This window comes from Ochotona princeps, chromosome 3 (genome assembly GCF_030435755.1).
Source record: "Ochotona princeps isolate mOchPri1 chromosome 3, mOchPri1.hap1, whole genome shotgun sequence".
NCBI lineage: Eukaryota > Metazoa > Chordata > Mammalia > Lagomorpha > Ochotonidae > Ochotona > Ochotona princeps.
In genome coordinates this window covers 80,046,576-80,063,461 of record NC_080834.1, presented here as the reverse complement: position 1 = coordinate 80,063,461, position 16,886 = coordinate 80,046,576, and the positions used below count along the sequence as shown (strand labels likewise).

At 38.7% G+C, this 16,886-nt stretch overlaps 1 protein-coding gene across 8 annotated transcripts in view; it reads left to right on the top strand.

Moving 5' to 3' along the window:
• Positions 1-16,886, top strand: part of ZBTB20 (zinc finger and BTB domain containing 20) — a 770,381-nt gene that overhangs the window by 483,543 nt on the left and 269,952 nt on the right. The window contains exon 1 of one of the 8 annotated variants that reach the window (XM_058661915.1): positions 5,446-6,361. The exons of 5 other annotated variants lie outside the window; for them this stretch is intronic. The gene's annotated coding sequence lies outside the window, so the exon portion shown is untranslated. 2 more of the 8 variants (XM_058661917.1, XM_058661918.1) reach the window with 2 other exon arrangements.

Here is a 16,886-nt window from a genome sequence, read left to right as displayed (position 1 = left end):
CACACACAGCTACCCTAATACCCAGTAACTATAGCCTGGCTAGTGCCTCAGAGTCTGGAAACCAGGAGCTTCTCCAGCACCCATTACCACCCCACCTCCATCACATACACACACACACACATACACACAAACCTTAGGTGGTTGGCAGCAGGGTACTTCAAATGAGACAACTCTTTGCAAATAGCTTTTGCCAGCAAACTAGAGAGCAAACTGCCAAAAGTTCTACTGATGTAGTTCCCCAGGAACTTTGCTATTCAATGAGTTGGCTGTGCCTTGTCTAACAAGGTCCATAGCCTAGTACAGAGTAAAAGGATCTCTTTCTGTATCCACCAGTGTGTGGAATTCCAATCTGAGGTGAGAAAATTCTTTCTGAGATCCTACAAGACCTAGGTTTTTGTCCAGAAGTAGAGAGGACTCTTCCTTTGGCCAACCATCTCAAAACCTTAATTAAGTTCGGGCCCGGCGGCGTGGCCTAGCGGCTAAAGTCCTCACCTTGAACGCCCAGGGATCCCATATGGGCGCCGGTTCTAATCCCGGCAGCTCCACTTCCCATCCAGCTCCCTGCTTGTGGCCTGGGAAAGCAGTCGAGGACAGCCCAAGGCTTTGGGACCCTGCACCCGCGTGGGAGACCCCCGGAAGAGGTTCCAGGTTCCCGGCTTCGGATCGGCGCGCACCGGCCCGTTGCGGCTCACTTGGGGAGTGAATCATCGGATGGAAGATCTTCCTCTCTGTCTCTCCTCCTCTCTGTATATCCGGCTTTCCAATAATAATAAAATCTTTAAAAAAAAAAAACCTTAATTAATTTTGCTCCCCATGTTTGCTGTTCTTATATTCCTTTTAGGATTAATTTCTTTTAATTACAAAGGCAGATTTACAGAGAGAACGACAGATAGAGGGAAAACTCTTCGACCCACTCTTCCACTCCCCAGATGTCTGCAACAACTGGAACTAATTGGTCCAAAGCCAGGAGACTCTTCTGGGTTTCCCAAATGGGTGCAGGGTCCCAAGGACTTGGGCCATCCTCCACTGCTTACCCAGGCCACAAACAGGGAGTTGAATCAAAAGTAGAGCAGCTTGGGCCCGGCTGCGTGGCCTAGCGGCTAAAGTCCTCACCTTGAAAGCCCCGGGATCCCATATGGGTGCTGGTTCTAATCCTGGCAGCTCCACTTCCCATCCAGCTCCCTGCTTGTGGCCTGGAAAAGCAGTCGAGGACGACCCAAAGCTTTGGGACCCTGCACCTGCGTGGGAGACCTGGAAGAGGTTCCTGGTTCCCGGCATCGGATGGGCGCGCACCAGCCAGTTGCGACTCACTTGGGGAGTGAAACATCGGATGGAAGATCTTTCTCTCTGTCTCTCCTCTCTGTATATCCGGCTTTCCAATAATAATAAAATCTTTTTTAAAAAAAGTAGAGCAGCTGAAGCAAGAACTATTTCCAATATAGAATGCTGGTGCTTAAAGGTGGAGGATTAGCCTGGTTGAGCCATGGCACAAGCCCCCGTTCTTGTTTTCTTCAGTGCTATCTTCATTCCTTACTATCTACTTTCCCCTAACTTGTGTTGTCTGTTATTTCTAATGAGTCCTTAAACTTTTATGTTGAAATTACTGTGTGCTGTCTCTCTCCTCATGAACCTTGACTGATGCATACCCAGAGAATATTAAAATAACCTTTGTTCTTTGGAAGCAGGGGAAAGTAAATTTGGTAAGTCACATCTTTCCAGAACAGATCCACATTGGGACAACATGACTTTTCTAGGGCTGACAATTAGATGAACAAAATGGTTCGAGAATTAGATGCTACATTGAAAGATTGCATGATATGATGTAACATACTATTCTTACTGTACTTAGAATTTTAAAAATCAGTTTTTTAAATTCATGACTTCACTAAGAATTTCATAAAATATAAACTACAACAAGGCAACAGGAAGTCTAGACTCAAGATAATTTGTTGACCTTGAATATGTTGTAAAGTAATAAATTCATGTTGATTTGTAGATTATTAAAACTTGAGTAATAACGATGCCATCACTTACTGAGGACTCAAAAAGTCCTTAGCATGTTGCATTCATTCACTGAATTCACATAAGTGGATGGTGTTATTATCCCTGTTTTGCAAATGCAAAAAGAGGCTTTGGAAGGCCAGGGGATCTGACCTGAGTTGATACATATAATAAATTTCAGAGCCCATGCTCCAATCCAGATCCTCCTGTAGGCTCTGGATTATAGTCACTGTACTCTGCTTTTGGAAAGTGAAACAAGTGGCAGGTTACATGCGAGAGTATGCATCAAGTGTTTGTTTTGGCTGTATTCATCAAAGATCAAAAAAAAAACCTGATATATCCTAAGACATTTCTGAGACAGCCTACCTCTTGCTTGTTCTGAACAAAATAATATGGACAAATTGGGTGAATACTGGTGATCACATCCCCAGCACCAAAGTGTTAACAGTGTACCAGAAGCCCCGCAGTCTTTATTCAGAGCTGAATCGAAAGCAGATGAAATATTAACAGCACTTCTAGCAGCACAAAATGAAATATGAGATCTTGTATCAGAAATTATTAGTAACCTGTTAAAAGAAATGCTGAAAAATGGCAGTTACCAAATTAAAACTGGGAAACAGAGCCCAAATGGGAAATTTCAGAAAGTTTGGAGGAAAATAAATGACAGATTGTCCTCTTGGCTCTTATTACTATGCCATCCTAAATCCTACTTGGCAATGGATAGTGGAGGTGAAATAAGAACTGCAACACTGCCAGTGCTGGTCCTCAGATTTGTAGTTCTAAGTGTCTGTGATTTTGTCTGGGATTGTTTGGAAGAGTAGTTGGAAGTTGATACTATTTAGCTTTATCTAAATTGAAGCATCTAGAGACTCTTATTATGAAAGGCTTCCTCTCATTTGTGAATTGGCCCCTTTGCTCCACTTTTGGATGCCTGGCTTCCTCCATGCCACGCTACACTAAATGTTCTACTGTGGGAAAGCTATTCTCCTTAAATGCCTTCAATTTAAGACATCTAGCTGGATATGTTAGTGTTTATGACTCAAAATATCTAACACTAAAAAGAAAGAAGATACAAATATCAAATACTGGGTAGTAAATGAAAGAGATATTTTTCTATCACTGACTGAGACCAGATAAATTACTATAAAGCAAAATTTTTGAGCAATTGGTGCCAGAGGGGGTTGGGAGGGGTGAGGGAATGAGCTATAGAACCATAGACTCTTCGTGTTGGCAGAGACTCTGTAGTTCATGCAGCCCTACCCTATCATTTTTCAATGAAGAGACTGAGACATGGGGAGTTAAGGGACTTGACTTGCCCAAGACACATAGTTGTTTACTGACAGTCATGCCAAAAACATTTTCCAACTCCCAGCCCAGAACTTTGTAATTTATCATGCTTACTACTACCATCCTCTACTAAAAATTAGCATTAACCCAGCTTAGAACCTAGACAAATTCAGAATCTGTGGGGGAGCAGGAGAAAGGATAAATTTCAAGATGGAATCAATCTCAGAAAAAAAAAAAAGAGGAAACATGATTTTTTTATTGTGATTTATTCGTCAAGACCTTGTAAGAAATTTGGAATTAGTTTACCCTCTCATGCATTTCCACGAAGTAGAGTAAAAGATTTACATTCACAAGTTGTGTTGTAATTAACTTGGAGAATTCTCCATGCACGTTATCTCCAGGGAAAGATTGGTTTGGGGCAGGGGTGGGTAGGGAACATTGCTACTGCTCCTCATTACTTGCTTGGGCCTGATTTTCTTTTTCAAGCAGTAAAATGTGTTTCAGTCTTAGTGTAGGGAATCCTCTCCCTGGGATACTCACAAACATCATAAGTTTATTTAAGATGTAAGAATTCTGTTCTGTTCATCCTTGTATTCTTTCAACTTTGTGGAGAACTTGGGCCATATGTTGGACATTGAACCAGTCCAATGAATCAGATCAGATCAGTTTCTTTGTGGGATAGTGAAGAGTAGTTTACAGTAAATAAGTAGTAAAGAAAATACAATAAAAGTGATGCAGCAGTAACTCCCGTGAGGTAGCAATATTCAGGATCTTTGAAGCCAGATATTTCTCTGAGGAGAGCAAGTAGAAATGGCAGAATCTGACGATATAGTGCAAACTATAGATGGAATGCTTTGCATGAAAAGTGATTATATCCACCACAGGGCTCAGGATTAGGTAGGTGTACAGTTGGAAAGATGTGGGGAGCTGAAATAAGAGACAATAATGCTTGAGCAGGTCCAGTAAATATTCCCTGCCACAACCACTGTTCAATGATGAAATTGAGCCAAGAGGCCTGAATAAACTAACCTTAAGTTCAGAGATGCCATTATTGTGGGAGGCATCAGGGAGAACACATCCGGATTTGTGTTACACAGTAATCACGGCTGGGTGTCAGCATTCATCAGCCAGATGGTCAGACCCACAATTAATCAATTAGGCCAGGATGATCAACTGGACCAAGTTTTCCCCTTTGGTGAAAACCCTCATCATGCGGTCAAGGCCAAAAGCTCTTTTATCCTGTTGCTTTTGGAGAAGCTTCTAAAAAATTCTCTTTTCTTTTTTAAGACTTTAGTTACAGGACACTGTGAGATGCTGCTTGACAATGTAGATACCCCAGTTCAAGGTTTTCACAGAATAAATTTTCGCCATCCTCTGTGCTTCATGTATAATGGTTAACATCTCCAAATAGAAAAAAGTTTTAAACCACTATTGTAAGCAGTGATACTCCTGATTTAAGAGAGTCTTTGTATTGGTTCCACTGAATCCACTGGAAAAACAAAGCACAGAATCCTTTTATTGGGAACTTCAAAAATGATACGATAATCAAATAATAGTAGCAATGAGCCAGCTATCTACCATGTGACAGGTTCTGCCCTGATAGGATAGATGAGTATTGCTTCATCCTTACAATAACTCAATGAGGATGATAATACTGCTTCTATTTCAATGAGAAGCAAACTGAAGCCAGAAAGTTTGTGTGTCCAAGGTTAAACATAAAAGACAGGTTGGGATGAGTTTAATACTCTTGGGATGAAAAATAAAATTTATTCTTTTTCGTATACCTTTGTGTATCTCTAAAAGAGGACAACTAAGAATATATGGTCGGTCTTCATTATACCTCTTCCAAGAATTTCAAAGAAATCTTTTTTTTTCCCAAATCTGCTGATCTTATTCTGATTTCCATGGCATTCTGCTCCATGCCATCTGTCTTGAAATTGTTTTCTTCCTTATTTCAAGACCACCACTATGATGTGCTGATAATTTGCAGGCTCTGTTTCATATCCCATGTAGATATCATACCTCTGCTTCTATTTCAAATGTAAAACTTATTTTTTAAAAAAAATCAGTTACAGGACAACTTACCTTCTTTCAAATAAAATATCTACCACTGATAAGTTTCATACATTAAACCAATTTAATGCTATTTCATTTTTACTCTCCTCTTAATATTTTACTGTACATAGTACAGGGAAAGATCATTGAAAATCTTACGGATGAGAACCATCACTCCATGGTGGATGTTAATGTTAGCCCTGCAGAGTGGAAATACTGGCACAGTGTTGTATTTCCCTGTCACTCACTCTCTTTTCTCCATTCTTCCCTGTCCTTACCCAAGTTCAGTTTAAGGGGTGCTCCTGTTTAGCCATTTCTTGCAGGTTATCCAAGGATACTATTGACTCACATGTTCATTTTTTGAAATATCAAGTTCCTGTGTAGAAGTATACTGTTCTGTGGAGGATGAGATTTCCTTGGCTATTTAGCTGCAGTATTTTCTTGGTTTTTCTACTTGGCAAATTGGACAGCAATGCCAAAATGCCAGGAGAGTTTTCAAGTAGCCTGCGTTTCATAAATTCGAGTTCAGGAAGACACGGAAAAAAAATATTTCCGAGATTTTAACGAGCCTCTCTTGTCTTCCTGGGTGCTAATACAGCCTTCTTTTTGTGACTCTGGTGCTTTGCCGTGTTCTTGCTATATCTGGTAGACAGTCCTTTTTTCCTTGCTGTCCGTTTTGGTGCAGTGTCTCAGTGTTCACCCCATAGCTGATGAGCGCTTTCGTTTTGACCTGCCATGTCCTCGTATATTACAGAGCAGAGCCCTGCCATCTACGCTGCTTTTCTGCTTCATTTTGCTCTTGACCTAGCCCCCCCATCCCCTGCTATTCCAGGCCTGGCCTCTCATGACCAGAGACTGCTGACTCATCCTGGCCTGTGCCAAGCTGTGCAGTCGCTTAGTGATGTGGACAGGAGTCGAAGGACTAGAATGAGATCACTGAACTCATTTCACTTGTTGCTTACGGTACAGTCCAGCATGAGCTGGAAATGTAGGAACCTCAGCCTCCCGAGCAGAAAGAGTAAGTAGATTAAACACACCGCATCACCAAGTCCTCAACAAGCAGCCGTCGGGTGGCGGGTGGGGGCTTGCTTGATCATGGCCACGGCCAGGGCATTCGGGTTCATCAGGAGTTTTCCTTTGTCCTCTCTTCTTCCTTTCCTCCACAGTTCCTCCCCCTACCCTGAACTTCCCTTCTGAAAAGGCCCGGATGGTACAGCATGATCTGGGCAGAAATGAAATTTTGCTAATAAGCAGCCTCCGCACGAAATCCTGGAACAGTGACACTGTTGAAACTGTTCAGTTCGTCTACTTCCCAACAGAATTCAAGGGGGTGATTTTTTTTTCTGTTGTCCTTTTCCTTTAGATTCTTTTTCTTTCTGTTTTGAGGGAGGTAGTTCCAGGAGCCATGGCTGCATTCTGGGGTGGTGTCAAGTTTTCCGTCGGGAGACAATAATGTACATTCCTCTGGCAGTACGGAATGATTTTTTTTTTTTTTTTTTTTTGTTTCTCTTGCTGTTGTTTATTTATAAGACATTTCCTCTCAGTTAGTGGAAGTTAGATCGTAAGAGGCTCCAGTGATTTTCCTTCCACCTCCCCTCCCTAATTTCTGTTTCGGCACTCTGGAACACTGTGAACTCCACAAAGTGATCAGAGCAGGGAGCTTAGCAGCCAGGCCTGGACACACTCACGAGACTGTGTGCTGATTCTCAGTCGTCACGCCTTGGATCAGGAACCACAGTCCTGGTGAGTGGGGAGGTTCCAGAATTTGATGTGTCAAGGATTCTATTCTTAGTATTTCTGAGGCAGGCAGGAAATAAAGGGTGTTTTTTTCTTTCTGGAAAAAAAAAGGCAAGTTATTTTTTAAAAAGCTCCAAAACAATTCAGAAAGAATGATGAAGATTTTTAGTGTACACAGCTGAGAGCCCTCCATGGACAATGGCAGAGCTTTGAGGCTATGCTCAGGAGGCGCCTGCAGGCATAGGTTTTGTGTTGCCACGGACGGATGTTAGCCTTGACATGCATGCAAACATGCCTGTGGGAAGAGGAAGACAGGTGAGTGAAAGGGCAGGGATACAGCATTCAGGAGGGTCAGAGGAGGAAGTGAATGTGGGATTCCCGTTCCTTTGCAGTTTCTTTCTACCAACTTTTCATGCTCCTCTGCAACCCATGTTTATGTTATGCTCATGGTACTTACACTCCTAGCTGAGCAGGAAAGAGGATATATCATGAATTTAGAGTAAATGAATATTGCTGGTGATACGGTTTTAAAGATCACTTTGCTAAGAACCAATGACTTGCAAATGTTAGGGAACCTCCTTCCACCCTACCTTTGGAAAGTATTGTTTGTCACACCCTCAGCTTTCTCCTTCTGCATTCATGGTATTGAACAGAGAAAAACATTGAGAATCCTTATTTGGTTCCAGGGAAATTCACCATCCTAGCATAAGAAAACTAGATGACTGTCCTCACAATATTAAACCAAATATAGTATTGTCATCAGTATAGAAGACTGAATGAATGTGCTCTGGGAGATTGTCTGATACAAGGCTAGCAAAGGAGTCAAGAGACCACCTCTCATAACCAATATGTGCCTTCCGTGTCCGTAGTAATAACACACTCTTCCTAGAAGTGGAACCTCAGGTGAAATCTAGATTTGTCTTTTAACATCTAATCTCTGCTTAATCGTTCTTCTAGAGGTGTTTAATCTTACTGTGCTTTCTTGTCTCCTTTCTAATTTCAAGAGTCTGCCTTGTTCCAAAGTATTGAGTGGAAAAAACAAAAACCAAAAAAACATGGTGGCCATAAAATAATTTGACTGTGTGGCAGCATCTGAAGAGAATTGCTCTTTGGAGAGAGGAAAGAGTCTTTGATGTCCCCAATATGGTTCTCATAGGGTAAATCTTCCAAGAACCACAATGCAGCCTAAGGGGTACTCACTCGATGTTCTTAAATATTTGGAAAGAGATGCTATTTTATTGTTTTAGTTGTCTTGGCTATTAACACATTGCCAGTAGATTTCTCTTAGAGTTGAAAATGCTTTAGCAATAGTTAATTTTGCCTTTTAAACATATGTGGATTGTATATGCCTGTTATGTGTATTCTTGTCCAAACTGGTGCAGTGATCCAACATATTACAATGGTATTTAGTTTGGGAATTTTGTTTATTACTCTGCACGGTTCAGATTCTTAAGCATTGGATTCATTCGTGTATCCCGTATTGTCAGCAGAGACTGGCCACTGCTCATCAAGGTTTGTTTGTGACTTCTAGAACAAAGAATTACCTCTCTATCACAATTCCTGTAGTTGTGGGACATGTCACATCTCTTCAGTCTCAGACTAGCATCAGGGCCAGTGTGCTAAAAGCTTAACAGTATCTAATAGTACTGTTTGTCATTTCAGTTAGCTTGTGTTGGTTATGACGATACTATTTGTGTGTATAATGTTTCTGGGTGTTTTCCATTAGTTCTCTTGTTTTCTAAAGAAAGAAATTAAATGACAAAACTATGTTAACTTTTTTTTTTTTTACTATGTTGTTGAAGAAAAAGCAGCTCTCAGGCCATTAGCACCAAGAGCTGCATGGGAAGCTGTGCCTCCCTCAGTTAACACCCAGCTGCATTGATTTCCTGGTCAACTGTCTCTTACTGTCTTGGAGAAACTCACAGGAATATATTGCAGGCAAGCTGAATCTCTGACACTTTGAAAACATTGTGATTTACTATATGACTATAAGTAAAATTTTATAAGCAACTTTAAGCTGAGATTAGGTGAACACAAATATCTAAGAGTATATCTCAAGAGATGACATTTTTTTAATTACAATCTGCTAGAGGGGATTTTATGGTTGCTATGGTCTGGGGTTCTATATGGCTCTGGAAGAATTCCATGGCTAAACTTAAGTTAGGAGCTGATTAGTATACTTCGGATAGAAAGAAAAAAAGTCCTGTGTTTCTTTATGCTTACCTGGTTGTATTATTTCACTCTTTTTTCAGTACCTTTTTTACAACCCTGTGCAGAATATTACCAATATTCAGTTTTCCAATGCAAAGCTGGAAATTTTTATTCTACTCAGTTAGTGAAATTAATGTTATAAAATGTATATTTTCTTTCATGTACTTTTAAGATATAAGCACGTTAAACATGTTATATTCATTTAATTAGTCAGTCACTATGCAAATGAAATTGCCAAATAACAGAACTGTTATTACTCAAATAAGAAATTCTTTTATTTATGTAGAAACACTTTTTTTGTATTTGTCTGATTCCCTAAGAAAAACACATATTTTAGAATCTTAGAAGGAGGGATTGATTCCTAATAGTTCATGATTTGGTATGTATGTATACTTATAAATGTACACATATTTGTACAACCAGATATCTATATTTAACTATTAAGAATATGACCAAATGCTAGCCAGCTAGCATTTGGTCAAATGCTTTGTGAATTGACCATTAGTGAAATTTATGAATATTTTATTCTTTGAAAATACAGAAAGTTCACACAAATATTTAAGGATATTTCTGCCAGAGGAAAGATTTGGTAAGCTGATAAGTTAGGTGATTATTCTTCATAAAGGTACATGTTGGATTATAAGCTTAAATTCGGTAATATACAACTTGAAAATATTAATTGCTATTTGCATAAAGTACTTTAACATTAAATGGAGAGAAATTAAACTGCTATTAATTATCTAAAATTTAAGAATGTATTTATTAAAGAATGAACAGATATACAAATAACCCAGTTCTTGTTTTTATCTCTTTAATTATATGTGAATACTTTGATGCTATATTTGCTTTTCATCATCACAACTATGATTTTCCAGATACCTTTCAAGATACTCAGCCTTGTTATATACTTGTCAAGTCATACTTTTCCTCTAAAGCTTTCAGTAATAATCTAATCAAAAAGTGGACAGATTTATAGCATTTTTGAAATTGCCATCTATCATTTATTGCATGTTGGTTGAATTGGTCTTTGTGGATATGCAGCTGCAAGTGTTTAGAAGGCAGGTCCTATATTTTCTACTTATTTGTCTCCTAACCCATATCAAATTGTCTTAACCCAAGGGGAGGGTTATTGAATAGATGGTGAATGAATAAATTAATGAATGAATGAAATGTAATTGCTGACGAATTGGCCATGAATACATCTTGCTTATCAAAATAGATGAAACAGCCAGAAAAAAAGGATTATTTTGTATCTGAGCCTTTTGCATCCTATATTAAATCTTCCAGCCATTTGACAGCATCTTCATCCTTTTGCTGAGGTAGCTTCTCCAATTCCTATGATGCTTGGTAATTTCTGATGGGACAAAGGATTGTAAACTTGTAGTAGTTCAATTAACTTTTTAGGACTTGTGAGGATGATTAAATGCCCTGTGTGGAAAGCTCAGCCTCAAAGTATCAGTTTCACAAATGTATTCTGTGAACCACAGGATGTATCCATGTATGAATCCTTGCTTACAGTCGGTCCTTGGTTCTTTCTTTACTTAAACTCAACATCTGAGGAGCTCACACTGAGGTCAGACGCAGAAAAGCATATAGATTGACTATGAGTGCTCCTACAAGCTAGACAGAGGAGGAGCAGGGCAGATAGCATAAGAAAGAAGAACAAGGGCAAGAGGACAGGCAGCCAAATCGTGTGTTGTCTTCACAAGCACTAAGTAGATGCTCTGTTTCAAGTAAATAGTATCTAGCTGAAACTCAGTTGTTTCCTCAGTTGTTTCCATCTATGAGTAGATAACTTGCTAGAAGTGATTGGTGTTGCTTCTATAATTATCCTATAACAAGGGAAGGGGCATCAACTTCAACCAGCCTTTAAAATGTCATTTGGTAAGTCCCCATTCCAGCACCCTAAATGGGAACCCTGCTTAAATGAACCACACCCAAAGCATAACTGCATAGACTGCAAACTGACCATAAAAGTAAATACAAGAAACCAAAACATGATGTAAACTAAGATGTAATCTGATTTATTGTCAATACTCAATCAACTGGGTAATCCCCAAATTATATCTAATTCTGTCTTCTAAGCATCATTCTTCTAGAGCTCCTATTATATATACATGGAGCACTCATTTTTATCTTTTTTTATTTTCTCTACTTATTCTCTGGTAAACTGAATTCCTAGATGTAAGCAGCTAGAGAGAGTAAGAGAAGTGATTCATATAATGGATAATTAACCCTTGAACAATGGAAAGTTAACTCTGCATACAGATGCCAAAAGCTGAAACGCTTTATTATTGAATTTGTTCTCCTTTGGGTGCTAACACATAAAGGACATTTCCATTAGCACCAACTTGGCACCAAACAACCTGTTCATCGTCAAGCTATGAAAACTACACTCACCTTCCAGTTGGTTCTGGCAGAATTTGTGACGTGTGATATCCTCTTGGGTCATCATATACAAGCTACATTGAGGGGCAGAATTGTATGAGTGCCTAATTCACTTTTGAAAATGAAAAAAAATGTTTTGAAAATACCAAATATATTATCATGAATTGTTTTAAGTAGTATTAGCACTCACTTTGTGCTTCTAGCTAGTTGCCTTTAGTGCAAGGAAACAAAACAGTATAATAAGTGGTAAAGGAAATACATGAAAACAGTGACACGAACTGTCTATGCCTTTAATTAGTGAATTTTTTTAAAAAAATGGTACATGCCTCAAACCACTCACAAAGATTTAATATAGGTTCCTAACCTCTCATAGACTCATTTACTCCATTTGTCTAATGTTGGTAATGGTACCCATTCGACTTACTCATCAGTGTTGTTATGAGAATCAAATTACAAAGATTTCCTTCATTACATTCTTTAAACATGGATTTAAAATTGAGTCCTTCGTTTATATATTAGCTCAAGAAACATTTTTGAACCCCTACTGGGTGTCAGTTATTATTCTAGAAATTAAAGATCGAAGCATTTATTAACAGATGATTATTAAAGAGCTCAAACTATGTGCCTGGCACTCCTCCAGGCACTGGAAAGACTGGAGAGCATAAAGCAGGAGTCTGTTCTCATAGTATTTACTTTCTAGGCAGAACAGGCAGCTGATAAACAAATAGGCCTGTAAAATGTGCAATTTGTTAGATAGTGATCAGTGCTATTCCTTATAAATTGTGAAGGAGAGGGGTGGGTGGCTAGCCTAGTGTTTAAGACATCTGTGTCCCACATCAGAGTACCTGGATGCGACACTGGTCTCTGGCTCCTGACTCCAGCTTTCTGCTAATGGAGACCCTGTGAGGCTGCCATGGTGGCTTAAGTAATTGGGCTCACATGGAAATCCTGGATTTTGCTCTGTCTCCCAGCTTAAAAATACACCGCCATTGCAGACAGTTGAGGGATAACTAGCAAAAGGTGTGTTTTCTGGAAGCTCTTTATCTCTCCCTGCTGCCCCTGGCCTCAAACAAATACCAAGACTTTGTAAAATGTGAAGAAAGAGAGTCACTCACAAAGAGAGAAAGGGGTTGAATATGGATGCAATTTTAAATTGTGGGATACTAATAAAACAGCATTTGAGAAAATATCTGAATAAAAGATTTAAGGAGAAAGTTGTATGGTTTTCTATGGAAAAGCATTTTCCTATAAAAGTGAAACCTTCCAGGTGCACTGGGAAAGTATGTATCTGATAACTTTGATAACAAGGAAGTCAGTATGGCAAGACCAGAGTAGGTGAGTCAAAGGGTAGGAAATGAAGTAAGGTAAGCAGTGGGGACCTCATAGGCCCTTGGAGGACCTTGTCATTGCTGCAATGCTAAGATGAAGGAGATGCAATCTTGTATGCCTCACCAGAGAGGAAACAGAAGGAAAAACATTGGGATAAAGCCATATGCTAAGTATCATTGTTGAAGGATGCTCAACGAACCTTGGAGACACAAAATATTGAGTGATCAGCTGAATGTACTTTGGAGTTAAGGGTTTGAGAAACTTCACTGAACAGCTCAGGCATTCACGCTGCTCTTTGAAGGATTTTCCCAGATGGTCAGAGGGAAAAAGAGCAGTTGGTAGGAGGACCAACAAGGGTAAAAGCACTAAAATAGGAAACAGTAAGGCAGACTTGGGGAATAGTATCATGGATGCTTAGTGGGAGAGTGGGGAGAAATGATGCTGTAGATTTAGTCAGGGAACCATCATGTTGGGCCTTCATTGCATGCAAAGATGTTTTAACTTCCTTTTGGAGCACCTAGGGAGTCATTGAAAGGTTTTAAGTAGTGGAGGTTAATGATCATATTGTCTTATAGACCATCACCCTCGCAGCAGAGTGGATGATAGATCATAGGAATGGGAGAATAGAGGCAGGAAAATGAATTAGGGGGTAATCAAAATTGTTCGGACAAGAAGCAACACAGTCCTGAACTAGGACAATAATTGTGGGAATAGATAAGAGAGGACAAGATACATTGAAGACATAGGAGGAAAAATGAACACAATTTAATAACCTTTGAGCTGGGCTTCAGGAGGAAAAGGGATTTTGAATTGCTCCCAGGTTTCTGCCTTGGAAAGTGAAGCAATATCTCTGAAGAAGAGGAGCAAGATTTTTAGGTCTCTAGAAGATGATAAATTTGCTTTGAATATGTTTAATTTGGGGCACTTTGGGGGAGCATTCAGGGGAATGTCTGGCATGCAGTTGATTTAATCTGAAATGCTGGATAGAGAGATGTATGTGAGTCGCTTGAATCATCAGCATCATGATGACTCTTAAAATTATGAAGTAGACATTTGTCAAGTGAAATGTAGTAAAAGGGAATAAAAGGGAACAGATCCTTGGAGTGTACCACATTTAGAACAAGGAGAGCAAGAGGATCCTGCAGGGAAGATTAGAAGCAATTATTATATATTATGTGCCATTCACCGTGCTAGTTGGTGAAGGAACCATGGTGACCAATATCCAGATTCTACCCCACAAGTACTCACAATTTGAACAGATACAAGAGGCTATTATTACTGTCACCTCCAACCATGGAATAAAGCTAACAAATGAAATAACCAAGCACAGCAGGGAACGTCATGCAGAATATTTAATTAGTATCAAGGGAAATTATAAAGGCAGAATCTGGGAAAATTTACAGCATGCATTTTTGCTATACAATTCATTTCTCATCTCTCTAATGCTTGTATGTGTATGATCCAGTGTTAGCATGGGTTCAAGCTATTGGCAAAACAAGCCAGGTGTAAATTATGGTAGAATTGAAATCGATAGCGCTTTGAAGCACTGGAGTGCCCAGTTCACATCAGGGCGTGCGTCTGTGTTCACTGAAACATGGCTATCAAGTGCACCCCGAGTCATTAGATGTGTTATCCAGTGAATAACAGCATAATGATATTTTAGCAGAACAGCCTTATGATAAATTCTGCTTTAGTGAAACCCCATATACAGAGCAATTTCTCCTGGCCGTGTACATTGCATGGCAAAGAAAGGATATCCTGCTGCGTATCAGAAAGCTGTAATTTCATTTAGGGGTTCTATTGACATTGTAAACTGCAAGAGCAGAGCTCAAGTGGCTATTTAAGTCATAGAAACTTCAAGCTAAAATTACTGCCTACTCCTAATCGCCACCTCCAAGGGACTCCTGCCTATACATATGTGCTTTATGTTTTTATCATTGTGTCTATAAATACTCAGTCACTCCAGGGGTAAGATGATAACCCGTCCTAAAATATGACTGATATCTGTCACCTTTGAGCTGGTACAGGTTTAAGGGCTAAAAATGGTTGTATTATTCATTGAAGGTCAAAGGATAATATAGAAGCTAGGCTCCTCCCTCCAAGACCGAGTCTAAAGCATACGTGTTCTTATTTTTCAGCTTTATGACATTCTTTATTCAGTTTAAACTCAGGATCTTTCAGCAGATTGGGGCCAGAGAAAGAGGGGTTTTTAGATTGACCTGAACAGCAGCATTTATAGCCTGCAAATTACTGGTCCTTTTTTTTTCCTTTCCCCTCTTTTTTAAAGTAACAGTACTATAGTCATGATATTCAGTGCTGCCCAAGTTATTTATATTCTCAAATATCTGAGACAGTCTATCTTGAAATAGTCTTACAATAAATAGGAATCTATAATATCTAAGTTGAATATTTATTCTCTCAGGAAAATAAATTGCTATAAAATTGAAAATTATCAAACATTATTTATTAGATTATACAATGAATTTGACCCCAGAAAGCTAATAAGGGATGATTTCAGGTTAGATATGTTTCTGCTTGTTCTTTAATAAAACATTCACTGAACAATCAACTTTGTCAAAACTGGCAACTACAGAATTGGACATTTCCATCTTAAATTCCTAGTCATTATGCTATGGGTATTTTATTTGGTCATTTTTTCCCTGGGCTTGCATTCATTTTTCTACATATTGTTTTAATAAGAAATTCCAGCAGAATTATCATTGTTAGGGAAAATCATAGTAATAATAGAATTTGTATCTCTTCATAAGATGTCTGTAATTCACAATCCTCTTTTTAACCCTATGTCACTCCCTGGAGATGTGGACACATGAAGAGGAAGAGAGGCATACTTAGTGAACTGACTAGGACTAAAATTTTTTTATTTTCCATTACAGCCTTCCTAGTACCCCAGTACTTCATTGTAATATTTCTTTATTGCTTAAAAATTAAGGTCTGGAAAAGCCAAATCTGTTTCATCTCTTACCCTCATGCTTTCATTGTATACCTAAACATAATATGCCATTGTCATGTTTCTATAAAGCACTACTGCTCTAATAAGAATATCCTTAAATCATTTTTCTCCATGGGAATGTGAAAAATATAGAACATGTACACAGAGATAAACTTGAAGATGAGGTAGCACAATTCTATTGTGTCTCTTCAGTCTGCATCAGTAGGAAGCAGGAGTCAAGAATCAGAACTCGGAATCAAGCCTAGGTACTCTGATGTGGATCACATTATCTTAACTGCTAGGATAATTGCTCATTGCTGAATTTTAATCTTGTAGGTGATTCATTATCCATTTACATTTTAATGTGATACTCAGGACTGTTTGATTCTGATCTTCATAACAAATACTCTTTCTGTGTTTATTATAGTCTGCAAAAATATTCTTACATTAATAACAAATAAAAGCTGCTAATAAACTATCTGCAAGAAATAGTGATAAACAGCTGCAGAAGACTATATGTTGTGCCAATTGTTTTGCCACCCACAATCATCCCTACCTTGGCTTATTGAGGAATATTAGAAGTCTTATATCCCACTTTGTCTCAGTTCCCCTATATCCAAGTTACTCCTGTCCTAATGCTGACAACATTCAAAGCTTAATTCATGTCCATTTTTACTAAATAAAGATGCCATTCGTTTAATAGACTGCCTAATAGCGAATAACACATGTAAAATGGAGCAGGGGAAGAAACAATATCATTGTAGCCAATGAAGAACACAAAATTGTCATGTATTCTTGTGTTTCCCTTATTGTCATTCTTTTTTATTTCAATTTTTATTTTAAAAGGGAGTAAGTGTTTTAAAAGGCACATTTTGAATATAGAAAAACATAAACTTAATTAGTGACTGGCATGATAATTAATAATATT